Consider the following 23,345-nt stretch of genomic DNA (forward strand, 5'->3'; position numbering starts at 1 on the left):
TGATCAGATAAGCTTGTTTTCTGCCCACTTGAACACACTGTCCGTTCAGACACTTCATTCATATTCATTAAGAGGCAGCAGAGCGGACGGACCTACATCCGTCCCTTGTTTATTCCTCTCCTCTCCTCATCCAACCCTCCCCCCGTTGACCTTCTGTGGACAGGTTTGGCATGAAGAGGAGGAGAGGAGGAGGAGAGCGAGGGAGGAGGCATTAGCTGTAAATGTCTCCTACACACATCATTCATCTTTTACTATATACAAGTTCCTGCGTGTTTGTGTGAACGGGTATGCGGGTGTGGGGGGCGCGCGACGTGTTGATATGCATATTTTAGCGCTTGTGTGTGTCTCTACCGCTGTGTTTTACTGGTAGTTCTGTCGTCCCCGTTAACTATCAGACGTGTACCTGCTCTGAAGTTACAATTGGTCATAGCTCATTGACTGGTCACGTCCCCTTTAACGTGTTTTAAACCAGGGATGGGCAACTTTGACGGCCGTCAAAAAAATCTGAACTCATCATGAGGGTGCCCAGTTGTTCGCTGTTGGAACACCCAGGCCCGCTCAATAGATGCCAGAGTGATTGATGCCGTTTCCTTCCCACTCCTGGTCTGATCGGGGCCCAGTGCAATGTCTCTCTTTACCCACGAGTCATCACTCTGCTACTGCAGCTCACTCCATCTACCCACAATTCATCACTTCTCTCCAGCGGTGAACTAGCAGGATGTAGCTGTCTGTCTGTCTGTCTGTCTGTCTGTCTGTCTGTCTGTCTGTCTGTCTGTCTGTCCGCCCAGAACCATCCACTCTCATTCTCTAAAGAGTAACTATGGGAGGGACACTCTCACTCTCCACCCTGGAATCATCACTCACACATCCGTTCATACACCAGAGTTACCTCTAGATCTTTCTCTCGCTCTCCCTCTCCTTCTTCTTCTCCCTTCTTTTTTGAATTTTCCTCTCGCACTTGATTTTCTCTCCCTCCATCCCTCTGACAATCCCTCTCCTTCATCCTCCTTCCATCTCCCTCCCCATCTCTCCTCCCCTGACATCTTCTCCTTTTAATCTTCATGCCCCCCCATCTCTCACTCACTCTCCCCCCCCCCTCTTCCCTCTGTCTTTCATTAGCATGGTTAGGCACACCTGCTGGAATACAGCTCCTGTTCCTCCTGTAGATCCCTCCCTCCCTCCACCCCTCCCACCCTCCGTCCCTCCCCAGCAGCCAGTAAATCTCTCCCTGCCCAGCGAGCATGTTCACCCCTTCACCCCTGCATAATCCTGAATATGTTCAGGCTGTTCGCTATCTGTTTGTACAGCCATTTATGGCACAGAGCAGTGCAGACAGACCTGCAGTTGGGGTTTTATGCTGTGGTGTGAACTATACATTACATTATATACTGTACATATTGTCGTTTTAGTAGGCCATGCCTTAGGTGCATTGTGTACGCACACACACACACACACACACACACACACACACACACACACACACACACACACACACACACACACACACACACACACACACACACACACACACACACACACACACACACACACACCCACACCACACACACACACACACACACACAAACACATAAATCAACCCCTCTCTCTCTCTCTCTCACACACAAGCACACAAGTGTATATATTAGTTTGGCACCAGTGGTGTCGGAGTGCAGTTTGGCTTTGTCTCAGTCAGGAGAACACACATCAGATCAGAGCGGTGTGATGTATAAATGATCAAAGAACAGACAACGGCAGGAGGGACATCGCTCTCTCTCTAATCTCACTCAGTCCATCTCTCCTAGTCCTATCCACTGACAGGAGAGCGCTACATCTCCGTGTGTCTCCACCACCCAGTCTCTCCCTCAGCCACCCACCCACCTAGCATAGCCATGCTGTTAAATATGTGATGGGATCTTAGGAGTGTTCACACATGTGCTTCAGTGTGCTCCTTTTTTAACCCCCTACACTATCTCTCTCTCTCTCTCTCTCTCTCTCTCTCTCTCTCTCTCTCTCTCTCTCTCTCTCTCTCTCTCTCTCTCTCTCTCTCTCTCTCTCTCTCTCTCTCTCTCTCTCTCTCTCTCTCTCTCTCTCTCTCTCTCTCTCTCTCTCTCTCTCTCTCTGGGTGTTCAGAATTGGGTCAGCTACATGTGTGCTTGGTAGGTGGTCTGTAGATCTTCCCTCATTTAAAACTGAAACCCACTTGACTGAAATGCTGCCTCATTTTCAACTCTTATCACTCTTCCCTGCAGACCTAATAGCACTGCATAGTCTGCCATCGCACCCTCTGCTGCACAGACCACCGCATTGGCCATAAAACGTCCCCCTTTACAGACAGTAGTCATACACTAGTCCGAGCTATACTCAATTGAATACACCATAGAGGTTTTTATTTTGACGTTGACTTAACTTTGCCCCAGCTCTGCCTCAGGCTGCATCGATGATGGTGTGTGTGTGTGTGGTGCGTGCGACAGATTTTGTGTATAGTGTGTGTGTCGTCCCCCCCCCCCCCCGCCCCCCCGTCCTCCTTGCCCTGGGTGTTGAGGGAGCTCTTTTGGGTGTGTGTGTCGACGTGTATCGCTGCTGTAAACGTGATGGTGCAGGGAGGTAATTAGGGCCCGACATTAGACGTTACACATTCATGTTAGCACCGATGGCTGTGGGCCGTGACTAATTCACCACAGGGCTTTCCCCCTCTCTTTCTCTCTCTCTCTCTCTCTCTCTCTCTCTCTCTCTGCCTGTCACTGTGATGCACAGTACATGCTTTATCACCACACCACATGCTGTATTCCTGAACTTCTGCCATAATAATATAGTTCCTCGCAGTGGTTTCGCTTTATATTGTAAAGTACATGCTTTATCACTGGAGAAATATATTGTAGGGGAGGAGGCAGTGTAGCGATCCTCTTTCATGAGTCTGTCCCTCCGTTCGCTATAATATATTCTACATCAGTGGTTCTCTACTGCTTTTGCCTCGGAACCCATATTGAACCAGGTTGTCTCAGTCACGATCCAATATGCTTTTGTTTGTTTCCTAAAAATGAAATCTGGAAAACTATGTTCAATGCTGTATTGATAATAAATGTACCAATTTGTAATGTAGTCTGTGTGTTGCTGGTGTAGAGGAGTCAGGCGCAGGACAGCAGATATGAGTAAATAAACGTGTTTTACTCAAAATAGACAAATACAATACAAAATAAGCGAGCCCACAATAAACGGACCGTATTACATAAAAACAATCACTCACAAACAAACATGGGGGAACAGAGGGTTAAATAATGAACAAGTAATTGGGGGATTGAAACCAGGTGTGTAAGACAAAGACAAAACAAATGGAAAATGAAAAGTGGATCGGCGATGGCTAGAAGGCCGGTGACGTCGACCGCCGAACGCCGCCCGAACAAGGAGAGGGACTGACTTCGGCGGAAGTTGTGATAGTACCCCGACACCGACCTCGGGGACGACCCGGAGGACGAGGCGCAGGGCAATCCGGACAGAGACGGTGGAACTCCCGCAGCAACGAAGGGTCCAAGACGTCCTCCACCGGCACCCAGCATCTCTCCTCCGTACCGTACCCCTCCCACTCCACTAGGTACTGAAGGCCCCTCGCCCGACGCCTCGAGTCCAGGATGACTCGAACAGCATACGCCGGGGCCCCCTCGATGTCCAGAGGGGGCGGAGAAACCTCCCGCACCTCAGACTCCTGGAGTGGACCAGCCACCACCGGCATGATGAGAGACACATGGAACGAGGGATTAATACGGTAATCAGGGGGAAGCTGTAACCTGTAGCATACCTCGTTCAGTCTCCTCAGGACTTTGAATGGCCCCACAAACCGCGGACCCAGCTTCCGGCAGGGCAGGCGGAGGGGCAGGTTTCGGGTCGAGAGCCAGACAGTGCGAACACCGGGGCCTCACTGCGGTAGCGGTCGGCGCTCACCTTCTGCCGCCTCACGGCCCGTTGCAGGTGCACATGGGCGGCGTCCCGGTTCTCCTCCGAGCGCTTAAACCATTCGTCCACCGCAACCATTCATCCACCGAGGTTAGTGGAGGAATGGCGGAGTGAGTTTTGGGCGCAAACACCCCCGGCCGGTCCTGGCAATATGACCGCAGAAACCTACCCACATCCTGATTTACTCTCTCCACCTGCCCGTTACTCTCGGGGTGAAAACCTGAGGTGAGGCTGACCGAGACCCCCAGACGTTCCATGAACGCTCTCCAGACCCTGGACGTGAACTGGGGACCCCGATCAGAGACTATATCCGCAGGCACCCCGTAGTTCCGGAAGACGTGAGTGAACAGGCCCTCCGCAGTCTGTAGGGCCCTAGGGAGACCGGGCAAAGGGAGGAGACGGCAGGACTTAGAAAACCGATCCACAACGACCAGGATCGTGGTGTTGCCCTGTGAGGGAGGAAGATCTGTCAGGAAGTCCACCGACAGTTGCGACCACGGCTGTTGTGGAACGGGTAGGGGTTGTAACTTCCCTCTGGGCAGGTGCCTGGGAGCCTTGCACTGGGCGCACACCGAGCAGAAGGAAACGTAAACCCTCACGTCCTTGGCCACGAGTACTTCCCACTAAGGCAACGCACTGTCCGACCGATGCCAGGGTGACCAGAGGAGGGTGACGTGCGGGCCCAATAGATCAAACTGTCGCGGACAGCAGACGGAACGTACAGGCGCCCAGCTGGACACTGGGGGGTAGTGGGCTCTGTGCGTAACGACCGCTTTATTTCCGCGTCCAGCTCCCACACCACCGGTGCCACCGGGCAAGAGGCCGGAAGTATGGGAGTGTGATCCATGGACCGCTCCTCTGTGTCATACATCCGGGACAGTGCCTCTGCCTTAGCGTTCTGGGAACCTGGTCTGTAGGATAGTGTGAAAACAAAACGGGTAAAGAACATGGCCCACCTTGCCTGGCGAGGGTTCAGTCTCCTCGCACCCCGGATGTACTCCAGATTGCGGTGGTCAGTCCAGATCAGAAAAGGGTGTTTAGCCACCTCAAGCCAATGTCTCCACACCTTCAGAGCCTTGACAACAGCCAATAGCTCCCGGTCCCCCACATCATAGTTTTGCTCCGCCGGGCTGAGCCTCTTCGAAAAGAAAGCACAGGGGCGGAGCTTTGGTGGCGTGCCCGAGCGCTGAGAAAGCACGGGTCCTATCCCAGCCTCGGACGCGTCCACCTCCACTATGAACGCCAAAGAGGGATCCGGATGAGCCAGCACGGGAGCCGAGGTAAACAGAACCTTCAGGTGACCAAAAGCCCTGTCCACCTCATCCGACCACTGCAGCCACACCGGTCCCCCCTTCAGCAGTGAGGTAATGGGAGCTGCTACCTGACCAAAACCCCAGATAAACCTTTGGTAGTAGTTGGCAAACCCTAGAAACCGCTGCATTTCCTTTACCGTGGTGGGAGTCGGCCATTTACGCACGTCTGAAATGCGGTCACTCTCCATCTCCACCCCTGAAGTGGAAATGCGGTACCCTAGGAAGGAGACGGACTGTTGGAAGAACAGACATTTCTCAGCCTTGACGTACAGGTCATGCTCCAACAGTCGACCGAGCACCCTGTACACCAGGGACACATGCTCGGCTCGTGTAGCGGAGTATATCAGAATATCGTCGATATACACCACTACACTCGTCAACAAAGGCCTGGAAGACTGATGGAGTATTCATCAACCCGTACGGCATGACGAGGTACTCATAGTGCCCAGAGGTGGTACTAAATGCCGTCTTCCACTCGTCCCCCTCCCGGATACGCACCAGGTTGTAAGCGCTCCTGAGATCCAATTTTGTGAAGAAGCGCGCCCTGTGCATTGACTCGATCGCACTGGCGATGAGAGGCAGTGGGTAGCTGTACCTCACAGTGATCTGATTGATACCTCGATAGTCAATACACGGGCGCAGATCCCCATCCTTCTTCTTCACAAAAAAGAAACTCGAGGAGGCAGGTGAAGTGGAGGGCCGAATGTATCCCTGCCCCAGGGATTCAGAGACATATTTTTCTCCTCCTGTGACAGAAGATACACGTGACTCCTGGGAAGTGCTGCGTCTACCAGGAGATTTATCGCACAATCCCCCCATCGATGAGGTGGTAATTTAGTCACCCTCTTCTTACAGAAGGCGAGAGCCAAATCGGCATATACTGAGGGGATGCGCATGGTGGAGACCTGGTCTGGACTTTCCACCGTAGTCGCACCGATGGAAACCCCACACACCTCCCTGAGCACTCTCGTGACCACCCCTTGAGAGCCCTCTGTTGCCACGAAATAGTGGCATACATGTGAGCATCAGGGGGCTCTGGGTGAGCCTGGTGCCGACTCACCTGGGGTGACACGATAGTGCCCTGCCTGCTGCCTCGACTCCCTGAGGAACCCCCCCAGCACCGACCAGCAGTGTGCCCTCTGCGGCCACAGATGGTGCAGGGATTGACCCCTCCTCCGGTCGCCCTATGGGGCGTCGGAGCGGAGGTGCTGGGGGATGGACCTGACAGGCCCCGATCCGGACGTCCGCGGGCAGTCAGCAGGTTGTCCAGCCGGATGGACAGGTCCACCAGCTGGTCCAATGTGAGGGTGGTGTCTCTGTAGGCCAACTCCCGACGTATGTCCTCGCGCAGACTGCACCGGTAGTGATCGATCAGGGCCCTGTCGTTCCATCCTGCGCTGGCGGCCAGGGTCCTGAAGTCCAATGCAAAATCCTGCGCGCTCCTCGTCCCCTGCCTTAGGTGGAACAGCGTTCACCCGCCGCTCGACCCTCAGGCGGGTGGTCGAAAACTGCCCTAAAGTAAACTCTGTGTAATGGTCCAAGGGCTTTGCCTGAGAGGCAGGAGATGAGGGCGGACATGCTCTCATGTCTCGAAGGAGCCGGGTGGACGGTCGCCAGGTAGAGCTCAAGCTGGAGTAGGAACCCCTGGCATCCGGCAGCCGTCCCATCATACTCCCTCGGGAGCGCTAGCCGAAACCCCCTGGAACCGGGTGAAGAAGGGGTGGACAGTGGGACCTGCTGTAGTGGGGCTGGTGGAGGCGCTGGATGACCTCCTCCTCTCTCCAAACGATCCATCTTCTGCAGCACGCGATCCATGGCGGTGCCCAGATGTTGCAATATGCTGCTGGACACGCTCCTCTATCTCTGAAGGGAGGGCGTCTGCTCCTGCTGACTCCATTCTTCAGGTGAGTGATTCTGTAGTGTAGTCTGTGTGTAGCTGGTGTAGAGGATTCAGGCACAGGACAGCAGATATGAGTAAATAAACGTATTTTACTCAAAATAGACAAATACAATACAAAATAAGCGAGCCCACAATAAACGGACCGTATTACATAAAAACAATCACTCACAAACAAACATGGGGGAACAGAGGGTTAAATAATGAACAAGTAATTGGGGGATTGAAACCAGGTGAAACCAGGTAAGACAAAGACAAAACAAATGGAAAATGAAAAGTGGATCGGCGATGGCTAGAAGGCCGGTGACGTCGACCGCCGAACGTCGCCCGAACAAGGGGAGGGACCGACTTCGGTGGAAGTCGTGACAAAATTATATGACACGGGAACAGCAGTCCCACCTTTTTCATTGTCATTCATTCCATTTTGCCCATAGTCTTGATGAAGAATGTTAAGTTAAACTACCTAGTTTTAGTTGTTTAAGTTCAGACTGGAGTATTTTTCTTTTTTTTTTTAAATAATACAAATGTATTTTTTTTATTACTCAAAACCCATTCAAAACCTCACTCGACCGAAATGTGGGTCACGACCCACCAGTTGGGAATCACTGTTCAAGATATCAATAGAACAGATCAACCGAATCAATAGATGTAGGTTGGAGAACACATCAGCAGAACGCAATAAGGTATTCCAGTTTGTGGCGAGACTCACTGGTGTTATAACTTTACTGATATTATTGTAGAAGAGGAAACCTTTTCTTCCACCCACTCACCCATATAGCTCCACAGCGTTTTAATATTCTCTTTATGGTGAGTATAAAGGACATGATTGGGAGTGTGTTAACAGGGTCTAATAACTCATTTAGAGAGACAAATGATTTATCCGCATGGTTGGCTTTCACTCTTGTTACTAGATTACAGTGCTCGTCCATTCACTAAAACTAGACCATAGTTGGTGTGAAACTGGAGTCAACCTGAATCAAACCAGAGTCGAACCAGATTGAAAGCAGTCAAATGAGAATCAAGATAGATTTCAAAACAGAGTTAAAGGAGAGTCAATACAGATTAAAAGCAGAGTCAAACCAGATTGAAAGCAGGTGTCTATGCACTCACTCTCCTGGCCCCTCCGACCCTCACACTGCTGTGTACGTGACTGTGTCACGGTCAGAGCACTTCTTTTATTTACATAACAATTTACATAATCATTATTTGCATGGTCATCATTAGCATACGTACAGCATTTGTATAAAGGCCGGCACTTTGGATACAGTCTGTGAAGCTGTTTGATAATTGCAGTCTGTGTGAAGTGTGTGTAATGGCGCTGTACGTGCAGTGTGTGTGTGTGTGTGTGTGTGTGTGTGTGTGTGTGTGTGTGTGTGTGTGTGTGTGTGTGTGTGTGTGTGTGTGTGTGTGTGTGTGTGTGTGTGTGTGTGTGTGTGTGTGTGTGTGTGTGTGTGTGTGTGTGTGTGTGTGTGTGTGTGACAGATGGTGGCGATGACAGACAGGCTCTTATAAATGATACTAGGGTTAAGGAAGCAGTAGATGAACTACAGTAAACTGAAGTTCCTGCAGGTAAAGGGAGTTACAGTCGTATTGTACAATGACAGCTACATGGTTATGGTAACCGTTGACTTGCTTCCATTCAGCCACAAGAGCATTAGTTAGGTCGAGCACTGATGTTGGGCGATTACGACCGACTCGCAATCGACGTTCCAATTCGTTCTCCTAGCATCCGCCAAACCCAGATTTGTCCGTCGGACTGCCAGATCGTGAAGCGTGATTCACCACTCCAGAGAATGCGTTTCCACTGCTCCAGAGTCAAATGGCGTTGAGCTTTACACCACTCTAGCCGACGCTTTTCATTGCTCATGGCCGTGGAAACCCACTTCATGAAGCTCCCGACTAACATGACGTTGCTTTCAGAGACATTTTGGCACTCGGTAGTGAGTGTTGCAACCGAGGACGCCTAACGCACCTAACGCTTTTACGCCTAACGCACTTTAGCACTCAAAGGTCCCGTTCTGTGAGCTTGTGTGGCCTACCACTTCATGGCTGAGCCGTTGTTGCTCCTAGACATTTCCCCTTCACAATAACAGCACTTACAGTTGACGAGGGGCAGCTCTAGCAGGGCAGAAATTTGACAAACTGACTTGTTGGGAAGGTGGCATCCTATGACGGTGCCACATTGAAAGTCACTGAGCTCGTCAGTAAGGCCATTCTACTGCCAATGTTTCCCTATGGAGATTGTATGGCTGTGCCTTCGATTTTATACACCTGTCAGCAACGGGTGTGGCTGAAATAGCCGAATCCACTAATTTGAAGGGATGTCCACATACTTTTGTGTATATAGTGTACCAATCACTCGTCGCTGGCATTTTGCTGATATCATTCATTACGATAAGTAGCCTGTACTAGAGAAATGTGAAGTTTGAAATGAAATAATGTGCTAATATGGGTGATTGTTAATGGGACAACTGATGGCTACAACCATCAAACTAGTAGTAGTAGTAGTAGTAGTAGTAGTAGTAGTAGTAGTAGTAGTAGTAGTAGTAGTAGTAGTAGTAGTTACAAAAAACTGTGCACATTAATGTTATAAACCTATCATTCTATTTAGCGTTATCGCATACATTTAGGCAATTTGTCGCAATATGGATTTTTGCCCATATTCACCTAGCTCTTTTCCATCCCTCTTCCTCCTGTCCCCTGGTTCCTCCCTGGTTCCTCCCTAGTTCCTCCCTGGTTCCTCCCTAGTTCCTTCCTAGTTCCCCCTAGTTCCTCAAGTCCAACCCAGTCCATCACTGCAGCGAGGGGAGCCCAGCGAGATCTCCATTACCTGAATGCCTCTCTCTCTCTGATGGCTGCGTGACACTGGGGTTCACAGCTAACTGATCCTTAATGTGATAGTGACTGACTGGGGAGGGATAAAACCACCTCTCTCTAACTGGGAAATGGTTGCGCTTCAGTCAGGTGTATTGGTTAACTGTAATGGGGTTTCACAACTGTGTCGGCTCAACACTTTAGCAAATTAAATGGAGGGTTGTGTGTGCGTGCACCCGTGATGCCTGCCTTTCGTGTGTCGTGTGTGTGTGTGTGTGTGTGTGTGTGTGTGTGTGTGTGTGTGTGTGTGTGTGTGTGTGTGTGTGTGTGTGTGTGTGTGTGTGTGTGTGTGTGTGTGTGTGTGTGTGTGTGTGTGTGTGTGTGTGTGCGAACGGGTTGGCCACCTGCAGTGAGGAGATGTGGTAGAAACAGCAGTAGGGATGTCTCTCTGTACACCCGTATGAACCAGGGTACAGCTGTTGCTCTACTAATGCTGCCTCTCTTTCTGTTCTCTACTAATACTTCCTAGCTCCGTCTGTTCTCTACTAATACTACCTAGCTCTCTCTGTTCTCTACTAATACTTCCTAGCTCTGTCTGTTCTCTACTAATACTACCTAGCTCTCTCTGTTCTCTACTTATACTACCTAGCTCTGTCTGTTCTCTACTAATACTACCTAGCTCTGTCTGTTCTCTTCTAATACTACCTAGCTCTGTCTGTTCTCTAATTAAATATTACCTAGCTCTGTCTGTTCTCTACTAATACTACCTAGCTCTGTCTGTTCTCTACTAATACTACCTAGCTCTGTCTGTTCTCTACTAATACTATCTAGCTTTGTCTGTTCTCTACTAATACTACCTAGCTCTTTCTGTTCTCTACTAATACTACCTAGCTCTGTCTGTTCTCTACTAATACTATCTAGCTTTGTCTGTTCTCTACTAATACTACCTAGCTCTGTCTGTTCTCTACTAATACTACCTAGCTCTTTCTGTTCTCTACTAATACTACCTAGCTATGTCTGTTCTCTACTAATACTACCTAGCTATGTCTGTTCTCTACTAATACTACCTCGCTCTGTCTGTTCTCTACTAATACTACCTAGCTCTCTCTGTTCTCTACTAATACTGCCTAGCTCTCTCTGTTCTCTACTAATACTACCTAGCTCTGTCTGTTCTCTACTAATACTACCTAGGTCTTTCTGTTCTCTACTAATACTACCTAGCTCTCTCTGGTCTCTACTAATACCATCTAGCTCTCTCTGTTCTCTACTAATACTATCTAGCTCTCTCTGCTCTCTACTAATACTGTCTAGCACGCTCTGGTCTCTACTAATACCATCTAGCTCTCTCTGTTCTCTACTAATACTGCCTAGCACGCTCTGGTCTCTACTAATACCATCTAGCTCTCTCTGGTCTCTACTAATACTACCTAGCTCTCTCTGGTATCCAGTAATACCATCTAGCTCTCTCTGGTCTCTAGTAATACCATCTAGCTCTCTCTGGTCTCTAGTAATACCATCTAGCTCTCTCTGGTCTCTAGTAATACCATCTAGCTCTCTCTGGTCTCTAGTAATACCATCTAGCTCTCTCTGGTCTCTAGTAATACCATCTAGCTCTCTCTGGTCTCTAGTAATACCATCTAGCTCTCTCTGGTCTCTAGTAATGCCATCTAGCTCTCTCTGGTCTCTAGTAATACCATCTAGCTCTCCCTGGTCTCTAGTAATACCATCTAGCTCTCTCTGGTCTCCACTTAATACTGTCTAGATCTCTCTGGTCTCTGAGAATGCTACCTAACATACAGTGCCTTCAGCAAGTATTCATACCCCTTGACATATTCCACACTTAGTTTTGTTACAGCCTCAATTCAAAATGTATTAAATATATTTTTGTTCTCGCATATCTACGCACAATACCCCTTAATGACAAAGTGAAAACATGTTTTTTTGAAATGTTTGCTAATTTAGTATTCACACCCTTTTGCTATGACACTCCGAATTTAGCTCAGATTTGTCCAATTTCCTTTGATCATCCTTGAGACGACAGCTTGATTGGAGTCCACCTGTGGCCAATTCAATTCTTAGGACATGATTTAGAAATAAACGTACCTCTCTACAGTACATTCGGAAAGTATTCAGACCCCTTGACTTTTTCCACATTTTGTTATGTTACTGCCTTGTTCAAAAATAGATTCCATTTATTTTCTTCATCATCTACACACAATTCCCCATAATGACAAAGCGAAAATCGTTTTTTAGAAAAACTATTTCAATCTTGGTTTCATCAAACCAGAGAATCTTGTTTCTCATGGCCTGAGAGTCCTTTGGGTCCCTTTTGGCAAACTCCAAGCGGGTTGTCATGTGCCTTTTACTGAGGAGTGTCTTCCATCTGGTCACTCTACCATAAAGGCCTGATTGGTGGAGTGCTCCAGAGATGGTTGTCATTCTGGAAGGTTCTCCCATCTCCACAGAGGAACGTTGGAGCTCTGTCAGAGTGACCATCGGGTTCTTGGTCACCTCCCTGAGCAAGGCCCTTGCTCAGTTTGGCCGGGCGGCCAGCACTAGAACGAGTCTTGGTGGTTCCAAACCTCTTCCATTTAAGAATGATGGAGGCCACTGTGTTCTTTGGAACCTTCAATGCTGCAGAAATGTTTTGGTACCCTTCCCCAGATCCGTACCTCAACACAATCCTGTCTCGGAGCTCTAGGGAGAATTCCTACGACCTCATGGATTGGTTTTTGCTCTGACATGCACTGTCAACTGTGGGACCTTAAATAGACAGGTGTGTGCCTTTCCAAACAATGTCCATTCAATTGAATTTACTACAGGTGGACTCCAATCAAGTTGTAGAAACATCTCAAGGATGATCAATGGAAACAGAATGCACCTGAGCTCAATTTCGAGTCTCATATACTTATTTCGGGTCTGAATACTTATGTAAATAAGGCTTTTTTTATTTTTTATTATACATTTGCAAATATTTCTAAAAACCTGTTTTCTCTTTATCATTATGGGGTATTGTGTGTAGATTGATCAGGAAAAACATGTATTTAATACATTTTAGAATAAGGCTGTAACGTAACAAAATGTGGAAAAAGTCAAGGGGTCTGAATACTTTCCGAATGCCCTTTATAAAAGGTCCCACTGTTGACAGTGGATGTCAGAGCAGAAACTACACCATGAAGTCTAAGGAACTGTCCGTAGATCTCTGAGATAGAATTGTGAGGCATACAGTTGAAGTCAGAAGTTTACATACACTTAGGTTGGAGTCATTAAAACTTGTTTTTCAACCACTCCACACATTTCTTGTTAACAAACTATAGTTTTGGCAAGTCGGTTAGGACATCTAGTTTGTGCATGACACAATACAATTTTCCAACAATTGTTTACAAACAGATTATTTCACTTATAATATCACAATTCCAGTGGGTCAGAGGTTTACATACATTAAATTGACTGTGTCTTTAAACAGCTTGGAAAATTCCAGAAAATTATGTCATGGCTTTAGAAGCTTCTGATAGGCTAATTGACATAATTGGAGTCAATTGGAGGTGTACGTATTGATATATTTCAAGGCCTACATTCAAACCCAGTGGCTGTTTGCTTGACATCACGGGAAAATCAAAAGAAATCAGCCAAAACCTCAGGAAAAAAAATTGGGACCTCCACAAGTCTGGTTCATCCTTGGGTGCAATTACAAAAGTCGGTACAAAAACAGGTACAAAAGTATCTATATCCATAGTAAAATGAGTCCTATATCAACATAACCTGAAAGGCCGCTCAGCAAGGAAGAAGCCACTGCTCCAAAATGACCATCATTATGTTTGGAGGGAAAAGGAGGAGGCTTGCAAGCTGAAGAACAACATCCCAACCGTGAAGCACGGTGGTGGCAGCATCATGTTGTGGGGGTGCTTTGCTGCAGGAAGGACTGGTGCACTTCACAAAATAGATGGTATCATGAGGATGGAAAATGATGTGGATATATTGAAGCAACATCTCAAGACATCAGTCAGGAAGTTTCGTCGCAAATGGGTCTTCCAAATGGACAATGACCCCAAGCATACTTCCAAATTTGTGGCAAAATGGCTACAGCAAGGAGGCCTACAAACCTGACTCAGTTACACCAGCTCTGTCAGGAGGAATGGGCCAAAATTCACCCAGCTTCTTGTGGGAAGCTTGTGGGAGGCTACCCGAAACGTTTGACCCAAGTTAAACAATTTAAAGGCAATGCTACAAAATACTAATTGAGTGTATGTGAACTTCTGACCCACTGGGAATGTGATGAAAGAAATAAAAGCTGAAATAAATCATTCTCTACTATTATTCTGACATTTCACATTCTTAAAATAGTGGTGATCCTAACTGACAGGGAATTTTTACAAAGATTAAATGTCAGGAATTGTGAAAAAGCCGGTTTAAATGTATTTGGCTAAGGTGTATGTAAACTTCCGACTTCAACTGTGTACCTGGGGGAGGTTATAAAACAATTTCTAGAGTGTTGAAAGTTTCTTAGAGGACAGTGGTTTTCATCATTGGGAAATTGAAAAGAAATACCTTGAGCTGGCCGTCCAACCAAACTGAGCAACCGGGCAAGAAGGACCTTGGTCATGGAACTGACCAAGAACCCAATGACCACTCTGACAACAACTACAGAGTTAATTTGCTGAGATGGGAGAACCTGCCAGAAGGACAACAGTCTCTACAGAACTTCACCAATCTGGGTTTTATGGGAGAGTGGCCAGAAGGAAGCCACTCCTGAGAAAAGGGCACATGACAGAACATCAAATCAAATCAAATGTTATTTGTCACATACACATGGTGAGCAGATGTTAATGCGAGTGTAGTGAAATGCTTGTGCTCCTAGTTCCGACAATGCAGTAATAGCCAACGAGTAATCTAACCTAACAATTTCACAACAACTACCTTATAGACACAAGTGTAAAGGGATGAAGAATATGTACATAAAAATATATGAATGAGTGATGGTACAGAACGGCATAGGCAAGATGCAGTAGATGGTATCGAGTACAGTATATACATATGAGATGAGTAATGTAGGGTATGTAAACATATAAAAGTGGCATTGTTTAAAGTGGCTAGTGATACATGTGTTACATAAAGATGGCAAGATGCAGTAGATGGTATAGAGTACAGTATACACATATGAGATGAGTAATGTAGGGTATGTAAACATTATATTAAGTGGCATTGTTTAAAGTGGCTAGTGATACATGTATTACATAAAGATGGCAAGATGCAGTAGATGGTATAGAGTACAGTATACACATATGAGATGAGTAATGTAGGGTATGTAAACATTATATTAAGTGGCATTGTTTAAAGTGGCTAGTGATACATTGGGCTCATTGGAGTTTGCAAACACTTGAAAACTCTGAGAGCATAAGGCAAAATATTCTGTGGTCTGATGAGACAAAAATGTAACTCTTTGGCCTGAATGCAAAGCGCTTTGTCTGGAGAAAACCAGACACAGCTCATCACCCGTTTAACACCATCCCTACCGTGAAGCATGGTGGTGGCAGCATCATACTATGGGGATGCTTTTCAGTGGAAGGGACTGGGAGACTGGTAAGGATAGAGGGAACAATGAATGGAGCCAAATACAGGCAAATCCTTGATGATAACCTGCTTCAGAGTGCAAACGCCCTTACACTGGCGCAAATATTTACATTCCAACAGGACAATGAGCCCAAGCATACAGCCAAAGCAACGCTGGAATGGCTTCAGAACAAGAAAGTGAAAGTCCTTGAGTGACCCAGCCAAAGCCCAGACTTGAATCCCATTGAAAATCTGTGGAAAGACTTGAAGATTGCTGTTCACCGCTACTCCCCGTCTAACTTAACAGAGCTTGAGAAAATCTGCAGGGAAGAATGGGATAAAGTCCCCAAATCTATATGTGCAAAGCTGATACAGACATACCCAAGACGACCCAAAGCTGTTATCTCCGCCAAAGGTGCTTCTTCAAAGTATTGACTCAGGGGTGTGAATACTTATGTAAAAGGGTTTCTGTATTTCATTTTCAATACATTTGCTAAAATTCTAAAAACACGTTTTGACTTTGTCATTATGGGGTATTGTGTTCAGATGGGTGAGAATTGTTATTTATTTAATATTTTCTGTCTCTACTAATACTGCTTGGCTCTCTCTGGTATCTACTAATACTGCCTAGCTTTCGCTGGTCTCTAATAATGCTGCCTAGCTCTCTCTGACCTCTACTAATATTGCCTATCTCTCTCTCTCTCTCTGCTGTGTTCAGTGACAAGTGGAGTGGATCACAAAAGCCAGGAGATGAATTGATTCATTTAAGCAGGGAGTCCCATTGAGACCAGGGTCTCTTTTGCAAGGGAGCCCTGCATGACCAACACAAAGGTGTAGTGGGTTCACACTCAAAAAGATGTCGCATAAAGCTTACTTCATTATTTATTTAATCAATTTTGAATTCATGCTGTAACACAACAATATGTGGAACAAGTCATGGGGTATGAATACTTTGTCAACGCACTCTATCTCTTTCTGTTCTCTACTAATACTGCCTAGCTTTCTGTGATCTCCACTTATACTGCCTAGCTTTCTCTGATCTCCACTAATACTGCCTAGCTTTCTCTGATCTCCACTAATACTGCCTAGCTTTCTGTGATCTCCACTAATACTGCCCAGCTTTCTCTGATCTCCACTTATACTGCCTAGCTTTCTCTGATCTCCACTAATACTGCCTAGCTTTCTGTGATCTCCACTAATACTGCCTAGCTTTCTCTGATCTCCACTTATACTGCCTAGCTTTCTCTGATCTCCACTAATACTGCCTAGCTTTCTGTGATCTCCACTAATACTGCCTAGCTTTCTCTGATCTCCACTTATACTACCTAGCTTTCTCTGATCTCCACTAATACTGCCTAGCTTTCTGTGATCTCCACTAATACTGCCTAGCTGTCTGTGATCTCCACTAATACTGCCTAGCTTTCCAGTGGTGTAAAGTACTTAAGTAAAAATACTTTAAAGTACCACTTAAGTCGTTTTTTGGGGTTCTCTCGAATTTACTATTTATATTTCTGACAACGTTTACCTTTACTTAACTACATTCCGAAAGAAAAGAATGTACTTTTTACTCCATACATTTTCCCTGACACCCAAAAGTACTCGTTACATTTTGAATTCTTAGCAGGACAGGAAAATGGTCCAATTCACACCCTTATAAGAGAACATCCCTGCTCATTCCTACTGCCTCTGATTTGGCAGACTCACAAAACACAAATCCTTCATTTGTAAATTATGTCTGAGTGTTGGCGTGCGCCCCTGACTATCCGTAAATTTTAAAAACAAGACAATTGTGCCGTCTGGTTTGCCTAATATAAGGAATTTCAAATAATTTATAATTTTACTTTTGATACTTAAGTATATTTCAAATCAAATACTTTTAGACTTTTACTCAAGTAGTATTTTACTGGGTGACTTTAGTCATTTTCTGTTAAGGTGTCTTTACTTTTTTCTCAAGTATGACGATTGGGCAGTGGTGGAAAGTACATAATTGTCATACTTGAGTAAAAGTAAAGATACTTTAGTAGAAAATTACTCAAGTAAAAGTGGAAGTCACCCAGTATCAAATCAAATCAAATGTATTTATATAGCCCTTCTTACATCAGCTGATATCTCAAAGTGCTGTACAGAAACCCAGCCTAAAACCCCAAACAGCAAGCAATGCAGGTGTAGAAGCACAGTGGCTAGGAAAAACTCCCTAGAAAGGCCATAACCTAGGAAGAAACCTAGAGAGGAACCAGACTATGAGGGGTGGCCAGTCCTCTTCTGGCTGTGCCGGGTGGAGATTAAAACAGAACATGGCCAAGATGTTCAAATGTTCATAAATGACCAGCATGGTCAAATAATAATAATTACAGTAGTTGTCGAGGGTGCAACAAGTCAGCACCTCAGGAGTAAATGTCAGTTGGCTTTTCATAGCCGATCATTAAGAGTATCTCTAATGCTCCTGCTGTCTCTAGAGAGTTGAAAACAGCAGGTCTGGGACAGGTAGCACGTCCGGTGAACAGGTCAGGGTTCCATAGCCGCAGGCAGAACAGTTGAAACTGGAGCAGCAGCACGGCCAGGTGGACTGGGGACAGCAAGGAGTCATCAGGCCAGGTAGTCAGAGGTCTCATGAGAGAGAGAAAGGAAAAAAGAGAGGAAGAGAGAATTAGAAAGAGCATACTTAAATTCACACAGGACACCGGATAAGACAGAAGTACTCCAGATATAACAGACGGACCCTAGCCCCCGGCACATAAACTACTGCAGCATAAATACTGGAGGCTGAGACAGGAGGGGTCAGGAGACTCTGTGGCCCCATCCGATGATGCCCCCGGACAGGGCCAAACAGGCAGGATATAACCCCACCCACTTTGCCAAAGCACAGCCCCCACACCACTAGAGGGATATCTTCAACCACCAACTTACCATCCTGAGACAAGGCCGAGTATAGCCCACAAAGATCTCCGCCACGGCACAACCCAAGGCGGGGCGCCAACCCAGACAGGAAGATCACGTCAGCGACTCAACCCACTCAAGTGACGCACCCCTCCTAGGGACCCAGTAAAATACTACTTGAGTAAAAGTCTAAAAGTATTTGGTTTTAAGTATACTTAAGTATCAAAAGTAAAAGTAAAAGTATAAGTAGTTTCAAATTCCTTATATTAAGCAAACCAGACATCACCATTTTCTTGTTTTTTAAATTTACGGATAGCCAGGGGCACACTCCAACACTCAGACATCATTTACAAACGAAGCATGTGTGTTTAGTGAGTTTGCCAGATCAGAGGCAGTAGGGATGACCAGGAATGTTCTCTTGATAAGTGTGTGAATTGGACCATTTTCCTCTCCTGCTAAGAATTCAAAATGTAACGAGTAATTTTGGGTGTCAGGGAAAATGTATAGACCAAAAAGGACATTATTCTCTTTAGGAATGTAGTGAAGTAAAAGTAAAAGTTGTCAAAAATACAAATAGTAAAGTACAGATACCCCAAAAAAAGACTTCAGTAGTACTTTACACCACTGCAATTTGGTACTTTTTCTACTACTGTAGCTTTCTCTGGTCCTTACTAATACTGCCTAGCTTTATCTGGTCTCCACCAATACTGCCTAGCTTTCTCTGGTCTCCACCAATACTGCCTAGCTTTATTTGGTCTCCACCAAAACTGCCTAGCTTTATCTGGTCTCCACCAATACTGCCTAGCTTTCTCTGGTCTCCACCAATACTGCCTAGCTTTCTCTCTCTCGCTGCTGTGTTCAATGATAAGTGGATCATGAAAGCCAGGAGATTGATTTATTTAAGCAGTCCAATTAAGACCAGAGTCTCATTTGCAAGGGAGCCCTGCATGTCAAGACAAGCAGCAAGTACACATTAAAAGTTACAGACACAAATACTTCAATCAGGACGGGAGCATAGAAAACACAAAAAAATACAAAAACACAATTATTTAAAAAGATATATAATCCTCCACCAATAATCTAAACTGCCCAAAATGCACCGATGCATCCAACTGTTGGGTATTCTGAAGATTGTTCCATAAGAGGTGTAAAATAAAATAAAAGCTGTTTTACCTAAATCTGTAGTGACCATAGCAGCGGGAGGTAGGGGTGCTGAGAGTGCTGCAGCACCCCCTGATAAATCACAATTAGAAAATAATTGTTAAAAAAAATTAAGTAAGTGCACTAGGCCTTTATTACACCGGAACGCCCGCCGGGAAATTGGATAGAGATTAGGTAGGAGAGAGATTGGGGGGGGGGGGGAGTGGAAAGTAGAGTGATGGAAGGAAGATTAAAAGGGTAATGGATGAACGGAGGATGAAAGAGAAAAAAGAGAGGGAAATGAGGTGAAACGAGTGAATATGAGAGAGAGAGAGGGAGAGACGGAGAGGGGATGAGAGCGAAGCAAGCGTTCGGTTGCATATAACGGCAGGTTTAGTGTGTGTGTATGTGTGTGTGTGTGTGTGTGTGTGTGTGTGTGTGTGTGTGTGTGTGTGTGTGTGTGTGTGTGTGTGTGTGTGTGTGTGTGTGTGTGTGTGTGTGTGTGTGTGTGTGTGTGTGTGTGTGTGTGTGTGTGTCGGCATGTCAAACAGCAGAGGTGTGATGTGTCATAATGGAGCGGGAACGCTAAGCTCTGCTGCTGAAATGAAAAGTATACAGAGCTGAAGCTTCTACACACACACACACACACACACACACACACACACACACACACACACACACACACACACACACACACACACACACACACACACACACACACACACACGGCTCAGGGAATGGAGACACCTGATTGGGACCAAAGAGCATCCTCTGTAATCACCCCAGAATATTTAATGTAATAACAGTGTCTTTTACATTCTTTGTTCTTTCTTTCTTTCATTGTTTTCCTCTCTCTATCCTCCCGCTCTCTCCCTCTCTCCTTCCCTCTGCTTCGCTGGACCCAGGGAAAGGTAAATGGTTGCTGTGTGCTCCACGTATTGCCTTTTGTCTTTTTCTTTTAAGCATTGTGTCAAGTCCTCCATTTTACCTGCAGTCACACGCCTCTTCAGCTGTCTGGGGAGTGACAGACAGACAGCAGAAAGCCTGGGAGTGAGCGCTGCTCTTTAGCTATAACACAGCACTACACACTGGCACTCACGCACAGTCGCCACAGGCCGTTTTTATCTCGATACTGCATGTGTTTGTGTTTCTGCTCTCAAAAGACGTTAAACGCGATATATGAGCCGTTTGTAATATAGACGCAAGGCCACTGTACTCTGCAGCTTGTGAGACAGATTGCTTCAGGCCTCTACTCAGTCTGTAGCGCTGAAGCGGTACAGATTCGGCGGTAGAATTTAAAAGGTCATTTCCGATTGAGCCGGACATATGCAGCGTTTACCGTGAATGCAGTCTCCGGGAATGTTGCCTTTAAATTTCAATCACGCTGGAAAGCTGAGCTTCCGCGACGCGGATTGAATCGAGCTCTAAATGTACACACACACACACACACAGTCAAAAGGCCCACAATTCTCTACGCTGGACAGGGACCGAGTATTATCGACCCAAAATGTGTGAGCACACAATTAAGCAGGGAGACAGGGCTGGTAATGGACTCCTAATCAGAGTGGACCACTGTGATAAACGCTGAGTGTCGCTAGGTGTGTGTGTGTGTGTGTGTGTGTGTGTTTGATTCACAGCTGCACCTGTGTCTCTGCACTGCTCCCCTGCATGGCCCCTCAGCATGGTTCCACTCCCCAGCACTCTCTCCTTCATCTGACATTCTTTCTTTATCACTTTGTCCATGGTTTCTTGGATTCCCACTCTGCACTATACTCTGGGATGATTCTCTGTTGATGGTGTGTGTGTACATGATGTGTGGATGACAGGTGTTGTATTTCATCCCCATCCCACTATCAGTATATTGTGTTACTCAATCCCCCCATCCCCCACGTGTCTCTGTTTTTTCCCTCTTTCTCTCTTTCTCTCTCTCACTGGGAGTCACTGCCTCCTCTCTGGCATGTAGCAACTGTCTGAAGATCTCAGCATGACATTTCCTTTACCCTAGGCAATGGGACACATTATATGTGTGTGTGTGTGTGTGTGTGTGTGTGTGTGTGTGTGTGTGTGTGTGTGTGTGTGTGTGTGTGTGTGTGTGTGTGTGTGTGTGTGTGTGTGTGTGTGTGTGTGTGTGTGTGTGTGCACACCGCTGAGAAGACACTTCTCTTCTTATGGCAGTGAATGATAATACAGTATGATAATAACTGTTCACTGAGGATAGGGAAGCACTCATCATCTGTCATCTATGGAAACAAGTGAACAAAGTAGCTTATTTTTATAGTTCAACCATACATTGCATGTCAGGGTAATGTAGCATACATTGCATGTCAGGGTAATGTACCATACATTGCATGTCAGGGTAATGTAGCATACATTGCATGTCAGGGTAATGTAGCATACATTGCATGTCAGGGTAATGTACCATACATTGCATGTCAGGGTAATGTACCATACATTGCATGTCAGGGTAATGTACCATACATTGCATGTCAGGGTAATGTATCATACATTGCATGTCAGGGTAATGTATCATACATTGCATGTCGGAAAGTATTCAGACCCCATGACTTTTTCCACATTTTGTTACGTTACAGCCTTATTCTAAAATGTATTAAATAAATACAAATCCTCAGCAATCTACACATAATACCCAATAATGACAAAGCGAAAACAGGTTTTTACAAATTTACAAAAAAACAGGAATACCTTATTTACATAACTATTCAGACCCTTTGCTATGAGACTCGAAATTGAGCTCAGGTGCATCCTGTTTCCATTGATCATCCTTTAGATGTTTCTACAACTTGATTGGAGTCCACCTGTGGTAAATTCAATTGATTGGACATGATTTGGAAAGGCACACACCTGTCTATATAAGGTCCCACAGCTGACAGTGCATGTCAGAGCACACACCAAGCCATGAGATCGAAGGAATTGTGCATAGAGCTCCTAGACAGGATTGGTACCAAAACATTTCAGCAGCATTGAAGGTCCTCAAGGACACAGTGGCCTCCATCATTTTTAAATGGAAGAAATTTGGAACCACCAAGACTCTTCCTAGAGCTGCCCGCTCGGCCAAACTGAGAAATCGGGGGAGAAGGGCCTTGGTCAGGGAGGTGAGCAAGAACCCGATGGTCACTCTGACAGAGCTCTAGAGTTCCTCTGTGGAGATGGGAGAACCTTCCAGAAGGACAACCATCTCTGCAGCATTCCACCAATCAGGCCTTTATGGTAGAGTGGCCAGACGAAAGCCTAAAAGGCACGACAGCCCTCTTGGAGTATGCCAAAAGGCACCTAAAGACTCTCAGATCATGAGAAACAAGATTCTCTGGTCTGATGAAATCAAGATTCAACTCTTTAGCCTGAATGCCAAGTGTCACGTCTTAAGGAAACCTGGCAGCATCCCTATGGTGAAGCATGGTGGTGGCAGCATCATGCTGTAGGGGTGTATTTCAGCGGCAGGGACTGGGAGACTAGTCAGGATCGAGGCAAAGATGAACGGAGCAAAGTACAGAGAGATCCTTGATGAAAACCTGCTCCAGAGCGCTCAGGACATCAGACTGGGGGAACGGTTCACCTTCCAACAGGACAATGACCCTAAGCACACAGCGAAGACAATGCAGGAGTGGCTTCGGGACAAGTCCCTGAATGTCCTTGAGTGGCCCATCCAGAGCCTGGACTTGAACCCAATCGAACATCTCTGGAGAGACGACGCTCCCCATCCAACCTGACAGAGCTTGAGAGGATCTGGAGAGAAGAATGGTAGACACTCTACAAATACAGGTGTGCCAAGCTTGTCGCGTCATACC

General features: G+C 46.2%; 1 protein-coding gene across 3 annotated transcripts in view; it reads left to right on the top strand.

The window, feature by feature from the left end:
- LOC129857980 (amyloid beta precursor protein binding family B member 2-like) overlaps nt 1-23,345 on the top strand; it is a 59,207-nt gene that overhangs the window by 26,379 nt on the left and 9,483 nt on the right. The window lies entirely within an intron of this gene.

This window comes from Salvelinus fontinalis, chromosome 6 (assembly GCF_029448725.1).
Source record: "Salvelinus fontinalis isolate EN_2023a chromosome 6, ASM2944872v1, whole genome shotgun sequence".
Taxonomy (NCBI): domain Eukaryota; kingdom Metazoa; phylum Chordata; class Actinopteri; order Salmoniformes; family Salmonidae; genus Salvelinus; species Salvelinus fontinalis.